Genomic DNA, 16,648 nt, shown 5'->3' with positions numbered 1-16,648 from the left:
TTTAACATACTGACAGGACCAGGTGAAATAGTGGAGGCACTGCAACTGTCACACCCCTAACAAATATGTGACAAAAGTAGGGATGCACCGAATCCACTATTTTGGATTCGGCCGAATACCTGAATCCCTCTTGGAAGATTCGGCCGAATACCGAACCGAATCCTAATTTGCATATGCAAATTAGGGGTGGTAAAGGAAAAAGTGGAAAAAATTGGTTTACTTCCTTGTTTTATAACAAAAAGTCACGTGAAATCTGGCCATCCCCACAATTTGCATATGCAAATTAGGATTTGTATTCGGTTTCCGCCAGGCACAAGGATTCAGCTGAATCCTATTCCTGCTGAAAAAGGCCGAATCTTGGCCGAATCCCAAACCGAATCCTGGATTCGGTGCATCCCTAGACAAAAGTGCCTCCTTAATTTGTGCTCAGTGCCGGAAAGCAAACAAGTAAAACCTCACAACATACCTTTATATGATATGGTTGTATAGAAGGAATTTAAAAACAGGAGTTTTTGGCCATTTATTAAAGCAGACCTGTTTGTTTAGGTTGTCTCAAAATGTTTAATAGCCATACACATCCTGCATGAGTAAAACCTTTCTAGTTTACGCACCATCCCATGATGTGCTACACAACAGATAAATCAGAAATAAAGGTAAAGGGAGACATTTCCTATAAAATGACAGATGAACAGACATGACCATGTAAACAAAAAAACTAGCCAAGGAAAACTTTGACACTTTTATAAATTTGTAAGAGTCATAACTTTATGTGAGGGGTGCCAGCATCTGTGGGTCAGTTAAACCAAACTCCTGCTAAATCTGCTGTAAAAACAATATATAAAGGGTTTATTATGTATTATGCTTTATAGCAACAACATGTTTAAACAGGACTTGACAGATCTTACTTTCCATTTACATTCTCCACTGCCTAACTGGATCTTGCATTTGGAGTGTAGAAAGAAACCAGAGTTCCCAGAGAAACCCCATGCAGACACAGGGATAACCTTGCAGAGTGTGCCCAGGCTAGAATTGTATTCAGTACCCCAGCACTACAATGCTGCTAAACTAACTACTGAGGCTACACATGGCCCAATATCTTTTCTCATCTGGGTGTCATGTTAAACATTTAAAATTCAATTTATGAGTCAGTGCAGAAGGAAGTTGTGTACACGTGACTTTCAGTAAAAAACGTTAGCCCAGAAATCAGCATCTTCTCACCAATGTTCCCTCAAATTACTTCTAGGCTATGTGAGCAAGAAAATTCTTTTGTGCGCGCATTTTAAACTTGTGTGTGCAGTTCTTAAAAAATGTGTACTCAAGTCACAATTATTACAAAATGTGTTTTCATACCAAATACTTTGTGTGCACCACAATTTACACAAATGAGTGCACACCTTAGAGGGAACATTGCTTCTCGCCACTTACTTGCTCAGCTCAAACCAGAATATAAATTGTGGGCCCACAAGGTATGCTGTCCAACAAAAACATGAACAAATCACAATGAGTCAGCTCAAACATCAGCACTCACATTTGAAGGAATAACCTGCTGGTCCCAAACTATTGGCGCTATGACATACCAAACATTTTTATCACACTACAGGCAACCATATGGTTACAGGTGACAAGACCATACTTGCAGAACTAGCCATACTAGCAGCAATGCTCTAAAAACTTAATTGTATACTCACTCACAGTTGTAAAATTCTACAGTGATGCATATCTCCTATTAGCACTATATACATAAAGTATAAGTATAAAGTATAAGTATTAAACAAGGGACTTTCATACTTGCCATCCATACTACTTTCTTATGCTGCATACACAGACACACACACACACAACTATGTATGCATATATGTGCAGAACTATATCAAGGAAACAGCAAACAGGACGCACACTCCTAACTGAAAAGGAACAGCTTCCATGGGTGCACGTAAAGCAAATGTTGCAGTAACCCAGCACTGCACTAAGTTTCCTTTCCCTGAGGAAGATCACATTTTGTGATCAAAATATTGGATTTTTTTTTTAAATATACCACTTTTACACAATGATGGTCAAGCAGTTAAGTATAAAAAAACAATGAAAAATGTCCTATAACATAACTAAATATGAATGAGGAACAGATGAACTATGAATGTATGCTCTTTTATTAGGATATGGAACTCGCTAATAAAATGTAAGTACTTTTATGTATTGATCAATTAAGGAAATTCAGGAAGCAGACTCAACTGTAAGCCCAATCCACACTGCACAGGTCCATGAGGCTTTGATAAATTTTAGAATCATCTCCACCACACCCCTAAAAGTCCTCTTTAATTGACACTGTCTAGAATCTCTAGATGCAATTTCAATCCAATCAGTGGAGCAGACTGTATATATAAATATATTGCTTTGTTCACTGAAACTTACAGGGGTGCTTGACAATTTGTGAACCCTTTCAAAATGAATTTTCCTTTATATGAATATGACCTAAAAAACCACCTGATTTTGAAACAGGTACTAAAAGTAGATTAAGAAAACCTTGTTAAACATATGAAAGAAAAATGTATGTATTTGGTCATGTATTTATTGAACAAAATGATCCAATAACATATCTGCATATGTAGTGAATCCTTAGGATTCTCATATAATTGGAAGGTGAAATCAGAATCTGGTGTTTTCAGTCAACGGGATGACAATCAGGTGTGAGTGAGAGACCATATTTTATTTTAAACAGGGATCCAGAAAAGCTTGATCAAACATGCAACACATTTGTGAATGTGTATCATGGCTCGAACAAAGGAGGTGTCTGAGGACATCAGTTGTTGATGCCCATAAAGCTGGAAAAGATTACAAGACTATCTTTAAAGAGTTTCGAATCCACCAATCAACAGTCAGACAGATTGTATACAAATGTAGACCATTGTTACCCTACCCAGAAGTTGTTGACCATCAAAGATAAATCCAACTGGACTAATAGTCCTAGAGGTTACAAAGGAACCCAGGGTAACTTCTAAGCAACTGAAGGCATGTCTCACATTGGTGAATGTTGATGTTCATGAGTCCGCCATTAGGAGAACACTGAACAGCAATGGTGTGTATGGCAGGGTAGCAAGGAGAAAGTCTCTGCTCTCCCCTAAAAATATTGCTGACTTTCTACAGTTTGCTAAAGATCATGTGGACAAGGATACTGAAAGAATGTTTTGTGGAAGGATTAATCTAAAATAGAACTTTTTGGCTTAAATCAGGAGCGTTACATTTTTAGAAACAAAAAAAAAAACTACAAATTCCAGCATAAGAACCTTATCCCATCTGTGAAACTTAGTGGTGGGAGTATTCTAGTTTGGGCCTGTTTAGCAAGCCTGGACAGCTTGCCATCACTGATGGAAAATCAATTCTGAACTATACAAGAGAATTCTAAAGGAAAATGTCAAGACATCTTTTCGTGAACTGGATCTCAAGAGATAGTGGGTCATGCTTAAACAGACTAGTTTTTCTACCAAAGAATGGCTAAAGAAGAATAAAGTGAATGTTCTGGAATGGCCAAGTTAAAGTCCTGCCCTTAATCCAATTGAAATGTTGTGTAAATACCTAAATTGAGGCATTTATGTTAAGAGACCCACCAACATCCTAGAGCTGAAGCTGTTTTGTATGGCAAAATGGGATAAAACTTCTCAGAGTCCATGTGCAGGACTGATCAACAGCTACTGCAATGTTTAGTTGCAGTTATTGCTGCAGTTATTGTACACCAAATACTGAGCGAATGTAAGTGCATACTGATTCAATTACTTTTGACACACGCAGATATGTTATTGGATATATTTTTGTTGCAATAAATACAAGAGCAAATATAATAATTGATGTTTCTTTTGTTTAACTAGGTTTTCTTCATCTAATTTGTTTGAAAATCAGATAATGTTAAGTTCAGATTCATATAAAAATATAGAACATTTTAAAGGGTTCACAAATTTTCAAGCACCACTGTAACTTTTCTAACAGTATACAATGTAGCTGCCACATGGACATTTTACTTATTATTAGCAGCACTGTAGATGCATTATAATAGGTCAAATGTTAGGAATCAACATTCTACAGGAAAACTACAAAGTAATTCACACATCCCTGGACACATAATTCACTACTTTCAAAAGTGTAATTAAAAATGTAAAAGCCCCAATCATAATCTATACTTCTTTATAGAAGTAATGCCTTTAAAAGACATTGGGAAGTGCGTGCATATAAAGAGAAAGGCTGCCAGGGTTACATACCAAGAGAAATGCATTAAACAACTACTAAAAAAGATATGCGTTTAAATATGGTGGGTCTTAGTGGGAAAGTACAAATAACTGTTAACAAAGGACACTTATAAAAATGGCATTGAACATGGCTGAACTTGTTTTAATGCATTACAAAACAATCATGCAGTAATGAAAGGGCCTTGTTACCTTATGGCTGCATATATAAAGTGATAAACCTGCATAAATATTACATTTCCGCATAATTCCCCTGAGTTTTCCATAGATTTATTAATGTGTCTTTACTGTCTGGACCTTGAGCCGTAGGGAACTAACATCTTCCTAAAATAGAGAAAGGGATTCACTTGCAAGGTCGGATATTTGCACCTGTTCCCTACCTGCATTAGGCCCTGCATGTAATTTGCTATTTTCCCTCCCCCTTTCTGATGTAGCTAGTCTCTCATAGCGCCAGGTGCCCAGGTATAGTGGTAGAGACAGATTAGCTTTAGTTTGCAAACAGTAGCAGGCTCGGCATTGGTCTGTGTGTGTGTGTGCCCAGCCGGTGGCGGCAGAAGAAGAGGGAGGAGGAGAAGGAGTGTTCAAATCATTTAACTCCAACTCTACCAGTAAGGATAATATACCCTCAAATAAAATTATTTTTTCCTAGTTGCTTGACACTAGTGAGAGTATGCACAGTCATCATCTACACTTGCATTTCCTGGCATTTACTACAAGTATATATTGACAGAGAAGAGGTTAAACATCAGATCCCACAGCAAATATTACGTGGGCCCCGTCCTTCCCCTCTGTCATTGACACTCCTTCAACATTCCCAGCCCTTTCACTGGCTAGACCAACTTGTCAGTTACAAGCGAGGTGGCATGACTGATATTAAGTTGCTGCGACACAGAAGTTAACCCTTTCAGAGAGGCTGAAGAGCCCTATGGAAACATATACTTGACTACTGCGACACGGACTGTAAACCTTTCCTTCTGCAGAACAGCTCACTAGACACGCAGGCAGCAATTCCCTTGTATTTCCTATATACTCACACTGTCTCTCTCCTAGACACTTTAATTCCTGTGTACAGTCCCCAAACTACAATCTGCACATCTATCCTAGTCGTTCTTTTTTACTTCTTTTTTTTCTCTTCCCCATATTACTACAGTATATCAGTATATATTAGTAATCAATCAATCATCAATCAAAATCTTTATTGTCAATATGCTTGTTGCAGTATATTGAAATTTCCGTTTCACCCAGGCCCCCCCTTAAGGTGCAGACATAAAAACAATATATTTAAAATTATGTTTAAAATTATTATTGAGTGGGAAGTGTGTGTGTGTGTGTGTGTATACAGTACAACACCCATTTTACATCCCCTGATTTTAAGTTTCCCCTCATGTTACATTGTTGTTTTGTGGTCCCACCTATATATTATGCATAATACATATCCCTTATTTTACATTTTCCTGGATTTTACATAATTTTTTTCTGGTCCCCTAAAACGTAAAATGGGGGTTCTACTGATATATATATATATATATCGTTAAATAGGTGCACGCCACATATGTACATACACTCAGGGTACAGCTGTTTGCTGTTTCTGAAGAAGGTCCTGATTTAGGGCCGAAACGTTGAATAAACTCTCCTTTTTTGCATAATATACAAACCCTGAGTGTGCCAGTCTTTACCTTTTGATATATATATATATATATATATATATATATAGATATATATATATATGTATAATACATTAAATATACATGTAAATGATATCCTTATAAACGGTGAGTACTGATGTCATCAGTTATAAACGAGGAGTAGTAATGCATTACAAATTGTAACTATAAATAACTAAAATAAGCCAGTTGTGCTCCATAAGTGGCAATATGAATCTACTTTTTGGTTCAATCCAGCAAATTCATCATAAAATGCAATGTGTGTTAATATCCTTACATCTAGCAGAAATCATGTTAACAGTGATTTAAAAAAAAAAAAATGCTTTTCCAATATGGACTTTTGATAGCTTAGCTACCATCAAGGATTGTCTATGTATAACTGAGAAATATTGAATCTGTCAACATTTAGATTATTTGTTTGAATGGGTCACTATGGGAAATTGTAATGCCTTATTTTGGAGCTTACTGTATAGCAGATATTTTACCTGTATCTATGATTCGGGTTTTAATTGTGCTTTATTTATTTTTTTACTAAGTAATTGTTTAACTCTATCCTGCCTACAAAGTACCTGTGGTCTTCAATTAGTAATATAACCTATCTTCCAAGAAAAGTGCTTCTGAAACTTTATATAAACATAAAATGAATCCAAAAACAACTGCAAAAAGAACAGAAGCGTTTAATTGCTACATTAAAAAAAAAGCCTCTTCCGTCACAAACATCTTTTTATTCTCCGATGCAAGATATTAATCTGCCCAGATTTTGAAATCTCTTCTTGACCCAACAGGTATAACAAGAAAGTTAAAAAAAAAAGATGCCAGTGTCAAATAAAAACAATGACAGTCTTCAGGAGCTGCACCTGCAACAAGGTGAGCCACACAGGCCTGTAGCCATTTGGCAAGACGCTGGGTGCCCTCTGAGATTTCTTCTGTATCATACAGTTGGACAAGACGTTCAATGCAACTCTCGCCTTGCAATAATACATGGCGGTCACATATTTTACTTACACAGACTGGAAATTTCCACTATGCAAAAGGATACGGTGTATTCCAAACCAGGTGAATAAATATTAAAATGATTATATATATCTATATATATATATATATATACACATATATACAGTGTTCTAGGAAGTGCCGTAAAAAGCAGGTATATAATCTTATAATACACAAACGCCATGAATATCTTGTAAATAATATCCTTATAAACGTGAGTTCTGATGTCATTGGTTATAAACGGTGAGTTCTGATGTCATTTCTGTCACATGACTCACTGAAACTTGTGTATTATAATAAATAAAGTACCCCCAGTTGTAAAATATGAGGATATTAGAAGTTACCTCGGAGTCCCATGACCTGTATAAAAACACGAGGATGATATGGTCATGAAACTCCTCGGTAACTTATAATATCCTTATATTTTACAAAAGGGAGTACTTTATTCACTATACACTATATACACAAATACACATTGAACTGCCATCCCTTTCAGTGCACAAAACAGCAAAGTTTCCTCTTGTTTCCCACACAAACACACTACACTGAAAGCAACTGCCCATTTACAAAGTTGTCTGACACAAACACACACACAGTAGCAGGCAGACTCGAGGGCATTAGTCGGAGCTGAGAGAGCAGAGGGAGAGCAGAGGGTGGGGGAGAGAGGAGACAGGAGTACAGTACAAACACTCACGTCTCACGCACCTTTAAACTTCCTATGTCTAAGCCAGCTTTTATGACGCAATAACAGTCTAATAGGTCAAAGCAACTCCCCGACCGACTTTAAAACGTCAAAGGAGAGATTTCTGCCTCAAAAATGAGACGATTCCCCTCGGCGAATGCTACGGGGGCAAAAATTAGGCTAAAGCAGCGGCAACTGCGGGGAGAGGTCGCATAATCGCTCTATAAATACGCAGGGCGGTCAGTAGACTGGCAGGTGACAAGTGACAGTCGTGCGTGGAGAGAGAGAGAAAGTCGCACAAGTGGGTCGCACGTCTGGCTGCCGTTTAAGCCTTCACAAGACAAGTACACATACACTGCGAGCCCGTGTGCAGTCCTCCAGATGTCATTGCACTACCAGTACCCCCAGGGCTCTGCTCAACTGAAAGTGCCAGCGCAGACTTTACCTGACTGGAAGTGAACGTGTTAATAAAACAAGTGGAAGCTCCCCCTCCCCCGCCTTCCTAATCCAGCATGGACTTTGCACTATTGCATTCCCCAGCGGAAAGAAGCAGCTGCACACTCACTCACTCACTCACTCACACACTCACTCACCTTGTGTCTATGCCATGGCCGGCTGCTCCCACCACAAACACACCCCCCCCGGCTGCAACCTATTGATCTGACGAGGATGCCGATACAACGAGCCAGAGCAACCATTAAAGGCAAAGAGGCAGCGTTAATGTGTCACTTGCACTCGGGGTCGCACTCGTATGGGTGACAGCTCTGGTGTCCAGTCACACCTCCTCCACCCCCAGCGAAGGACTTGGGTCAGTTCAGCGGCGAAGGGAATCCGAGAAATACATCCAACTTGTCGCTGCCTCTAATAAACTCCTTGGAGGCAGCGCAGAGTCGCAGCATCAAGGTGGCAACTTTTCAGTGTCCCGGCTCTTGCATCTCTATCCCCGCCCCCTAACGTGTTCTTATTTCCTCTTTCATGAAAGCAACATAGGACTTCTCCTCCGCTGTACACTACACTGCTGCACAGGCACTCGTTACATAAGCTTGGGATTGCCCGCAGCCTATAGCCTTGCCCGGGGTCTCCATGCACGGGACTTGGCAAGAGTCTGAGCTGCCAGATAGACCCGGTGCAGCAGCCCGGCCGATACTTGCAATGAAAACAGCAGCGGCGACGGCGGCAGCAGCTGAGTGACAGGCAGTCTGAGCACGGTGCTGTCTAGTTTCCATGCAGAGAAAAGGAGGCGTGATGTCAGCGTGACATCAGGCAGTCACATGACTGCCGTCACGTGGTCCCCAGAGCTTCCAGTCTAGCTAGAGACCTGATAGTCTGGAGTGTGATGTGGGCGCGCTGTGGGAAATAAAGGATAACTTAATAAGTGAATGGAGAGGTGCCAGGCCGGGGTTGTGCAGGGTGAAGCGCCTTGTCCGTATTTCTGACGCTTTCACCACTGATAGTTTCATTAGGAAGAGCCCTAAGAAAATGTTTATATGTTATAAAGCAGATTTTTTACATACCTCCTAACTGTCCCTTTTTCAGAGGGACAGTGCCTCTTTTGCAGGGGTGCTTCGCCATTTGAGGCCATTGAGCCTCAGACGGCAGCGCCCCACTAGGTACCAGGGGCAGCAAAAATGCAACTGCTGATGCCTCAGGCGGAGGGGCCAGGCAGGGGCGCGCCGCCAATGAGGCGAGCTGAGCCGCTCGCCTCAGGCGGCAGCGCCTGAAAGGATTCCAGGGGCGGCAAAAAGCCGCTCCTGCACCTTTAAGAGCCGAATGTCCGGTTTTTGAACCGGAAATTCGGCTGTACTATTGCGAGAGAGCGCAATTGCGCTCTCCGCAATAGAGTTTCTGCCTCCCCTCCCGACATGTAAGTTGGTGAGGGGGGGCGGCATTGCAGGAGCCGCCTCAGGCGGCTCCTAAATCTGAATCGGCGCTGGGGCCAGGATCGCCCCTGCTCTTTTGACAGCTCAACCTGCAGTCCCTCTTTTGTACTGGAAAGTCCCTATTTTCTCTGCACTGAACAGCCAGAAAAAGAAACAAAGTTTCTCACTTAATTGGCTTTTAGCAGAGAACACAGAACAGCTAACGGGTGCAAATAAGATACTTTATAACAATTTTGAGACACAAAAAAAAGAGTTTAGATAAGGAGAAATAGTTTCAAACTTTCATAACCTGCCAAATTGCGTAAAATGAACATGGTAATTAGGGTGTGTGGCCACAGAAAGGGACGTGGTCAAAAAAATGTCGCTGTTCTACGTGCAAAAAAATTTTTTTGTCCCTCTTTTTACTTCCAAAATGTTGGGAGGTATGGATAGGAATTGGCTGATGGTAGGGAGCTAAAAGAGGAGGCGCGTGTAGTCAAAGGGGTCCTGGGGTAAAACTGACAAGAATAAAAAAAATGACTGGCCAAACACCTGCAACGATGATAACTACCATATTGGTTCAGAATGGGAGTAATAGTATTCCTGAAAAATGTCCTACCATAACAGAATTAGTTTTATGTAAAAAGCATGTGCTTTTGTCAGGATTACATAGAATAACATTTAAATTAGCTTCTTCTGGGTTGTTATAGCGCCATCATAATGACTTCCTCCCCTTTTTGCCTGCAGCCCTACAAAATGGCTTATGATTCTTAAAACCCCAAACAGAGTTCCCATTCCAGTGTACTCTATGGCTAGAATTTTGCATAGGATAGATGGCTGGCTACAGGACAGCTTGTTACAAAAACATCCACCCACTTTCTATTCATTCCAATGGGATTTTTAAAAGCGTATTTATCAATGGGTGAATAAGTTCACATTTGATAAATGCACTATTAAAAATCCCATCAGAATAAATCATATGTGGGTAAGTTTTTTGAGCTCTTATCTCACATTTTGATAAATCTGCCCCTAAGTGGTGGTCTAATTAAATCAGTGGAGTTGTTGTTATTGTTGTACTGCAACAGTATGTCTGTCTATGGTCCTTTGCTTTTTTGTTTATTAATGACTTTGAGAAGGATTTTGATTATACTAAGTTGTACAAGTTCCATGCAGGTTTTTTCCTACTTTGCAGAGAGATTTGACTCAATTGGAGAGCTGGGCAGCAAATTACCAAATTAGGTTACGTGTTGGAAAAAAAGCAAGGTTATACACTCAAACATAGGCAATTCTGTGCTCATTGACACCCCCTTGTGCTTACCTTTTGAAGCTTTTGGCTGGGATTTGAGGGGGGCAACATCACTAGTGTAGACAGTGCAATTGCATTCTCTGTGGTAAAAGAGCCAAAATGTAAAAAAAAAAATGTAATCTCTTAATGTAACCAGGAGCAACTTTTTGCCATCCTTGCTGGCAAGTTCCTCAGTTTGCCTCCTGGTAGTTGGACCCCTGTATATAAATGTTAGGTATACACTAAATTAGGGATGCACCGAATCCAGGATTCGGTTCGGGATTCGGCCAGGATTCTGCCTTTTTCAGCAGGATTCGGATTCGGCCGAATCCTTCTGCCCGGCATATGCAAATTAGGATTCGGATTTGGTTCGGTATTCAGCCGAATCTTTCGCAAAGGATTCGGGAGTTCGGTCGAATCCAAAATAGTGGATTCGGTGCATCCCTACACTGAATAGTAGTGTGTCTATAATTGAAAAGGATTTCAGGATGTTTATGCATAACAAACTGTGTAACTCTACGCAGAGTCACTCAGCGACTAAAGCAAATTAATAAATAAAGTTTTGTCTTGCATAAAAAGGGTATTAATCCGAGGGTTGAAAACATAATTTTGTCTCTTTAATGATCCAGTGTAAGACCTTATTACAACTAAACTGGTAAAAGGAATGGAACAATTGAACAATTAGGCATGTCGGTGTTATTTTTCCTTTTTCTGGAGAAAGGGGAACACGATTACTCAATTCAATGTAAACTGAAGGATGTTACACTAATATTTTGTTTACATTGAAAAGAACAAGAGACCACTCCTTTAGGCTTGAAGAACTGAACTATCACTTGGAGCAGTGAAAATTATTCTTCACAGTGAGGACAGTGAGGCTGTGGAATACCCTGCCGGTTGATGTTGAGCTTCTAGCATGCCTAATATATATCCAGTAGGGTCATTTGGAGCAGGTTGAACTGGAAGGACTTTTCTCTTTTTTTCAACCAAAATTAATTAATTAACTCTATCATATACACGAAATCCACTACAGTTTCCAGTATGTAATATTTTACTGAAGTGTTTACAGACATTGCTTTTTAACCACATTTCATAAGAAATTCACCTTGCAACACAGACTGTACATATTTACATTTATTTGAGCAATTAGCATGAAATCAGTACTGCCAGATAGTCTGAATGCCATTTACAAGCACTTTGCAGGTCTCTGAGTACAAACGTAAAAGCCTGTGTAAAGGTCTGTCTGGGGAAGATATCTATAATATGCTTATAAACCAACCTTGCCATCCACAATGCCACTGCCACTGCAATTAAAGTTGGCTGATCTGGCCATGGTCTAGACTTTAGTCACACTACATGCTCATGATTGCAGTTCCTTAAGAAAAATTATGATCCTTCATATCTATCTTGTCTTTATTTCCTACAGAGTTATATAACAATTACATGAAAAATTGTTTGTACTCTCTAAACTGGTAATATATTAGCCAATTGGCAACACTCCTCTTAAGGGTATGTACTTTATATGCAGCAAACAAACAAACAAAAGAAAAACAGTAGGTTCTAAGAGAGAATACTGTTAGGGGCATGTTTATCATATTAGACACTACACTTTTACTGTGGTTCGAGTTATTGATAACAAAAAAACCTAAATCGCTATCATTTATACATTCAAATTTTTTTAACTGAAGATTTTGACATTTTCTTCAAATTTGGCTGCTAGAAGCAGGTGAGATTCTGTAGAAGTTAACAGGAGAGATACAGTATTTTTAAAATCAGTACTATTTTAAATAGTGAGTTTTTCAGAAAAATTCTAGACTTTTGAAAAATGTATAGTAGTATACAATTCTAGTGCAATCAAGGTTTATGATTCCAATTTGTTAATAAATAAGATAATCGAGAAATTTGATGTGTTACGTTTTTACTAATAGTTACATTGTTACATAGTTAAATTGGGTTGAAAAAAGACAAAGTCCATCAAGTTCAACCCCTCCAAATGAAAACCCAGCATCCAAACACACACCCCTCCCTACTTTTAATTAAATTCTATATACCCATACCTATACTAACTATAGAGCTTAGTATCACAATAGCCTTTGATATTATGTCTGTAATGTTTTTAATCTAAAATGTTAGAATTTAAATTTTAACATATCTGCCACTGTGTATTGCTGGGTACTAGAAGCCTACCATGTCCCTGTTGAATGAATAGTCCTATAACAAGCTCTTTTTTTTACCTTATTCAAACCCATCGCAACCATGTTCCCTCCATGTTATATTAAATGGATCATGGATTTATCCATGACATCTATTACGATCAAAGACTGTACATGTCACATTTTGTAAATACAGGAAACAACCATAAACTAGCATTATATTCAGACAAATAGGAGCTTATTTCACACAAATTTTGGAAGATTAAGAGTAAACCCATGCTCCATACCAGTTGTTCCCAAACTATGTGTTTGACACCCTCAGAGGAGTGCAGAACAACAGTGCAGTAGCTGGGAGTGGCGTGGCACTGTGATTTTCACATTGCACCTTGCCCTATGCGAGAGAAAATTGGAAGGTAAGCAAGGCTACTGCTATTCATAATGTTAGTACCCATGTGTCTACTGGGTTTAATTGGCCTTTAAATATAGATCCTTAAAATTGGTAAGCCCATTATTATATCTGAAAAAGATAAGCAAATAAATGACATGTACATTATCTGTATATTAATGTCTGGCATAAGGAAAGTGAGTTAGCATGTAGTTCCTCTGAAACACGAATAAGTTTGTGGCTTATTGGCGTGATAGTGTCACTGACTCAAAATTACAAAAATGTACAGTATAACTGCAAGTTTAAACCCATGTAGTAATTTAAAACTGTTGCTATCACTTCACTAAAGAAAAGCTGTATCTACTCTGTGCTCTGAATTTCCCCCTATGTATGATAAAAACTAAAAAGGTTTACGTACGTTTCATGACGATGTTTAATTATCAGTTCAGAGAAAAGAAGAACCTCCCTGCATGCCTTATCCATACGGCATAATAAAATGTCACCTTTATTACATATGTTGAAAATAAGTCAATATAAGTCAAAGAGTCAATATAATATGTCAGTGTAATAAAATAATAAAGAAATATAAGTCAATGTAAAACATGTATATGACAGAATGAAACAGGTACTTCTTTATAAAATAATTCTAACTCATCTCAGTTTTAATTACTTACTAAAGTTTGTTTTATTTTCAGAAAGACCTTGGTGTAAATTAGTTCACATTTATTGGCACAGAATCTCTTTTATTTTAGTTACTCAGAATTAAAGTGTATTGGGGAACTTTCGCAAAGACATTGCAAATGTTAGCGACCATGTTTGCGTCCTTTTTGACTGATCCCCACCTTACAAATTCCTCACAAAGTTTGTGACCAAATAGCTTTTGCAAATATTAGCAATGTATTTACAGGTAAAGGATCCGTTATCTGGAAACCTGTTATCCAAAAAGCTCAGAATTATGGGAAGGTTGTCTCCGAAAGACTCCATTATAATTAAATAATCCACATTTTTAAAAACGATTTCCCTTTTATTTGTAATAATGAAATAGTACCTTGTACTTGATCCAAACTTAGATTTTTTTGCGACTTAATATTTAACGAAACTATAGAGCAGGTGTTAATGCTAACTTTTGCTTAGCGATAATAAGCAAATGTTATATTTGCCAGTGATATGTTTTACAGTGCGAGCAGCACGAAACATTTGCATTTAACATTTTAAACAACGCTTGTGATTTTAATTACATTCCCCCTTGTATCCTTTATTAACATCCTTTATGGAGTCAAATGAAACATAAAGCTGTAGGTTTGCTACAGAATGCTTGGGATAGCCCAAAACTTCATCAAATCAACATTTTAAAAGTATGTATATTTCTCTTTACATTATTTGCCATATATTATATCCTAGGGCATGTTAGATAATAGCACTGCAGTTCTCTTGTATTTTTTTGTTCTCTCCAAGAAACAGAAACCTAGCGGTGTAAAAATAAGTGCCCCCTTGTGGATAAAGGTCATGTAGGAACATTTAATCAAGTTCCACTGCAGACAGTATATTTATTTAAAAATCTCAGTCTCCCACATTAACTCACATACACACATATAACTTTTTTTTTAGTTTAGTGAAATGATAAAGTTCAATTTTTTTTAATCACCATGTTTGTTAAAATGACTTACCCTTAATGAGCACAGTTGTAATTATGTGTGTTTATTCCCACTCTGCACTATTAAATCCTTTTAATGGTTTCCAACGTAAACGATTTTAAGAATCAAATGAGATTTTAAGAATCAAGCGTGTAACTAATCATTTACATGGTGGACTGTGCTGAGCAAAAGTAAAATAGCCTTACACTCATTTTAGGAATGCAAAACATTTAGGTGCCTAGATAACAAAAATGTTGGTCACAATGGTAATATTCTTCATTTGACAGTTGTTACATTTATGGGCATTGTAACATAGTAAGTTAGGTTGAAAAAAGACACACGTCCATCAAGTTCAACCTTTCAACTATTTTAACCTGCCTAACTGCTAGTTGATCCAGAGGAAGGCAAAAAAAAAAAAACAATTTGAAGCCTCTCAAATTTGCCTAGAGGGGGAAAACACTCCTTCCTGTCTCCAAGATGGCTAGTCCCTGGATCAACTTGTACTATGAGCTATCTTCCATAACCGATGTTTTCCCTCACTTGCTAAAAAGCCATCCAAACCTTTCTTAAAGCTATCTAATGTATCAGCCAGGACGCCTGATTCAGGGAGAGAATTCCACAACTTTACACTGTAAAAAAAAAAACAACTCTTAGCCGGAACCTCCTTTCTTTTAATCAGTATAGGTGACCATGTGTCATCTGAAAGCACCTCCTGGTTATAAAGCATTAGTGAGATTATTATATGATCCCAATATATATATTTATACATAGTTATCATATCACCCCTTCAGCACCTCTTCTCCAGTGTGAACAACCCAGTGGCGTAACTACCAGGGGTGCAGAGGTGCAATCGCACCGGGCCCCACACCCCCTTGGGGCCCACTGGAGCCACGATAATGGTTATCGCAGGAGGCTGGGCAGGGGGAGATATTACAGCTTGCACGATTCATAGCGGGGAGAGCCCAGCAGGGGGGCCCAGATGCACATGCTGTACCAGGGCCCACCGGTGAGTAGTTATGCCACTGGAACAACCCCAGTCTTTCCTTATTGCTGAGATTTTCCATAACATTTATGACTTATCTGGACCCTCTCTAATTCAAGTCCCTTTTGAGTATTGGAGACAAAAACTGTACGACATATTCTAGATGGGGCCTTAGTAGTGCTCGATACAGTAGAAGAATGACCCCTCCTCCCATGAATCAATGCCCCTTTTAATACAGCTCAATACCTTATTTGCCCTTGATGCTGTTGACTGGCATTGCTTGCTACAGCCAAGTTTATTATCTACAAGGACTCAGAGGTCCTTTTCCATTATGAATTTGTCTATCTCAGTCCCATTAAGGACATAACTGGCTTACATATTTTTACATCCCAAGGGATTACTTTACACTTTTTCAACATTGACATGTGAATTTTTTAAAATTCTAATATACTCACAATTCTGACCTGAAAATTCGAATAGTATTTGATTCCTATTTGATTCATACGAATCAAGTTTTTCTTCCAAAAGAAAAACCTTGAATGTCAGGAAGGTTATTAACATCTCCAAATGGCTCAACAGACCTCTGCCATTGACTTGTACATGAACTCGGCAGGTTTTAGGTTGCGCATATTCGAATTAGGACTGTTTTCATGGTCGAGGTGTGATAAATCTCACATTCAAATTTAAATTTGTATGGGGCGATTAAAATTCAAATGTGTGAATTTTTAAACTCCAAAATTTGAATTCGATTGGCTATTTGAGCCTTGATTAATCTGCCCCTG

The 16,648-nt window shown here is 38.6% G+C and overlaps 1 protein-coding gene across 2 annotated transcripts in view; it reads right to left on the bottom strand.

Moving 5' to 3' along the window:
* nr3c2.S (nuclear receptor subfamily 3 group C member 2 S homeolog) overlaps positions 1 to 8,850 on the bottom strand; it is a 194,599-nt gene extending 185,749 nt beyond the window's left edge. The window contains exon 1 of one of the 2 annotated variants that reach the window (XM_018243272.2): positions 8,165 to 8,850. The gene's annotated coding sequence lies outside the window, so the exon portion shown is untranslated. The remainder of the gene's footprint in view (positions 1 to 8,164) is intronic. The other variant, XM_018243273.2, reaches the window with a different exon arrangement.
* Between the last annotated feature and the right edge of the window lie 7,798 nt (positions 8,851 to 16,648).

The sequence above is a fragment of the Xenopus laevis genome, chromosome 1S (genome assembly GCF_017654675.1).
Source record: "Xenopus laevis strain J_2021 chromosome 1S, Xenopus_laevis_v10.1, whole genome shotgun sequence".
NCBI classification, from domain to species: domain Eukaryota; kingdom Metazoa; phylum Chordata; class Amphibia; order Anura; family Pipidae; genus Xenopus; species Xenopus laevis.
The sequence above is the reverse complement of the archived record's forward strand: the minus strand, read 5'-3'. Positions and strand labels throughout refer to the sequence as shown.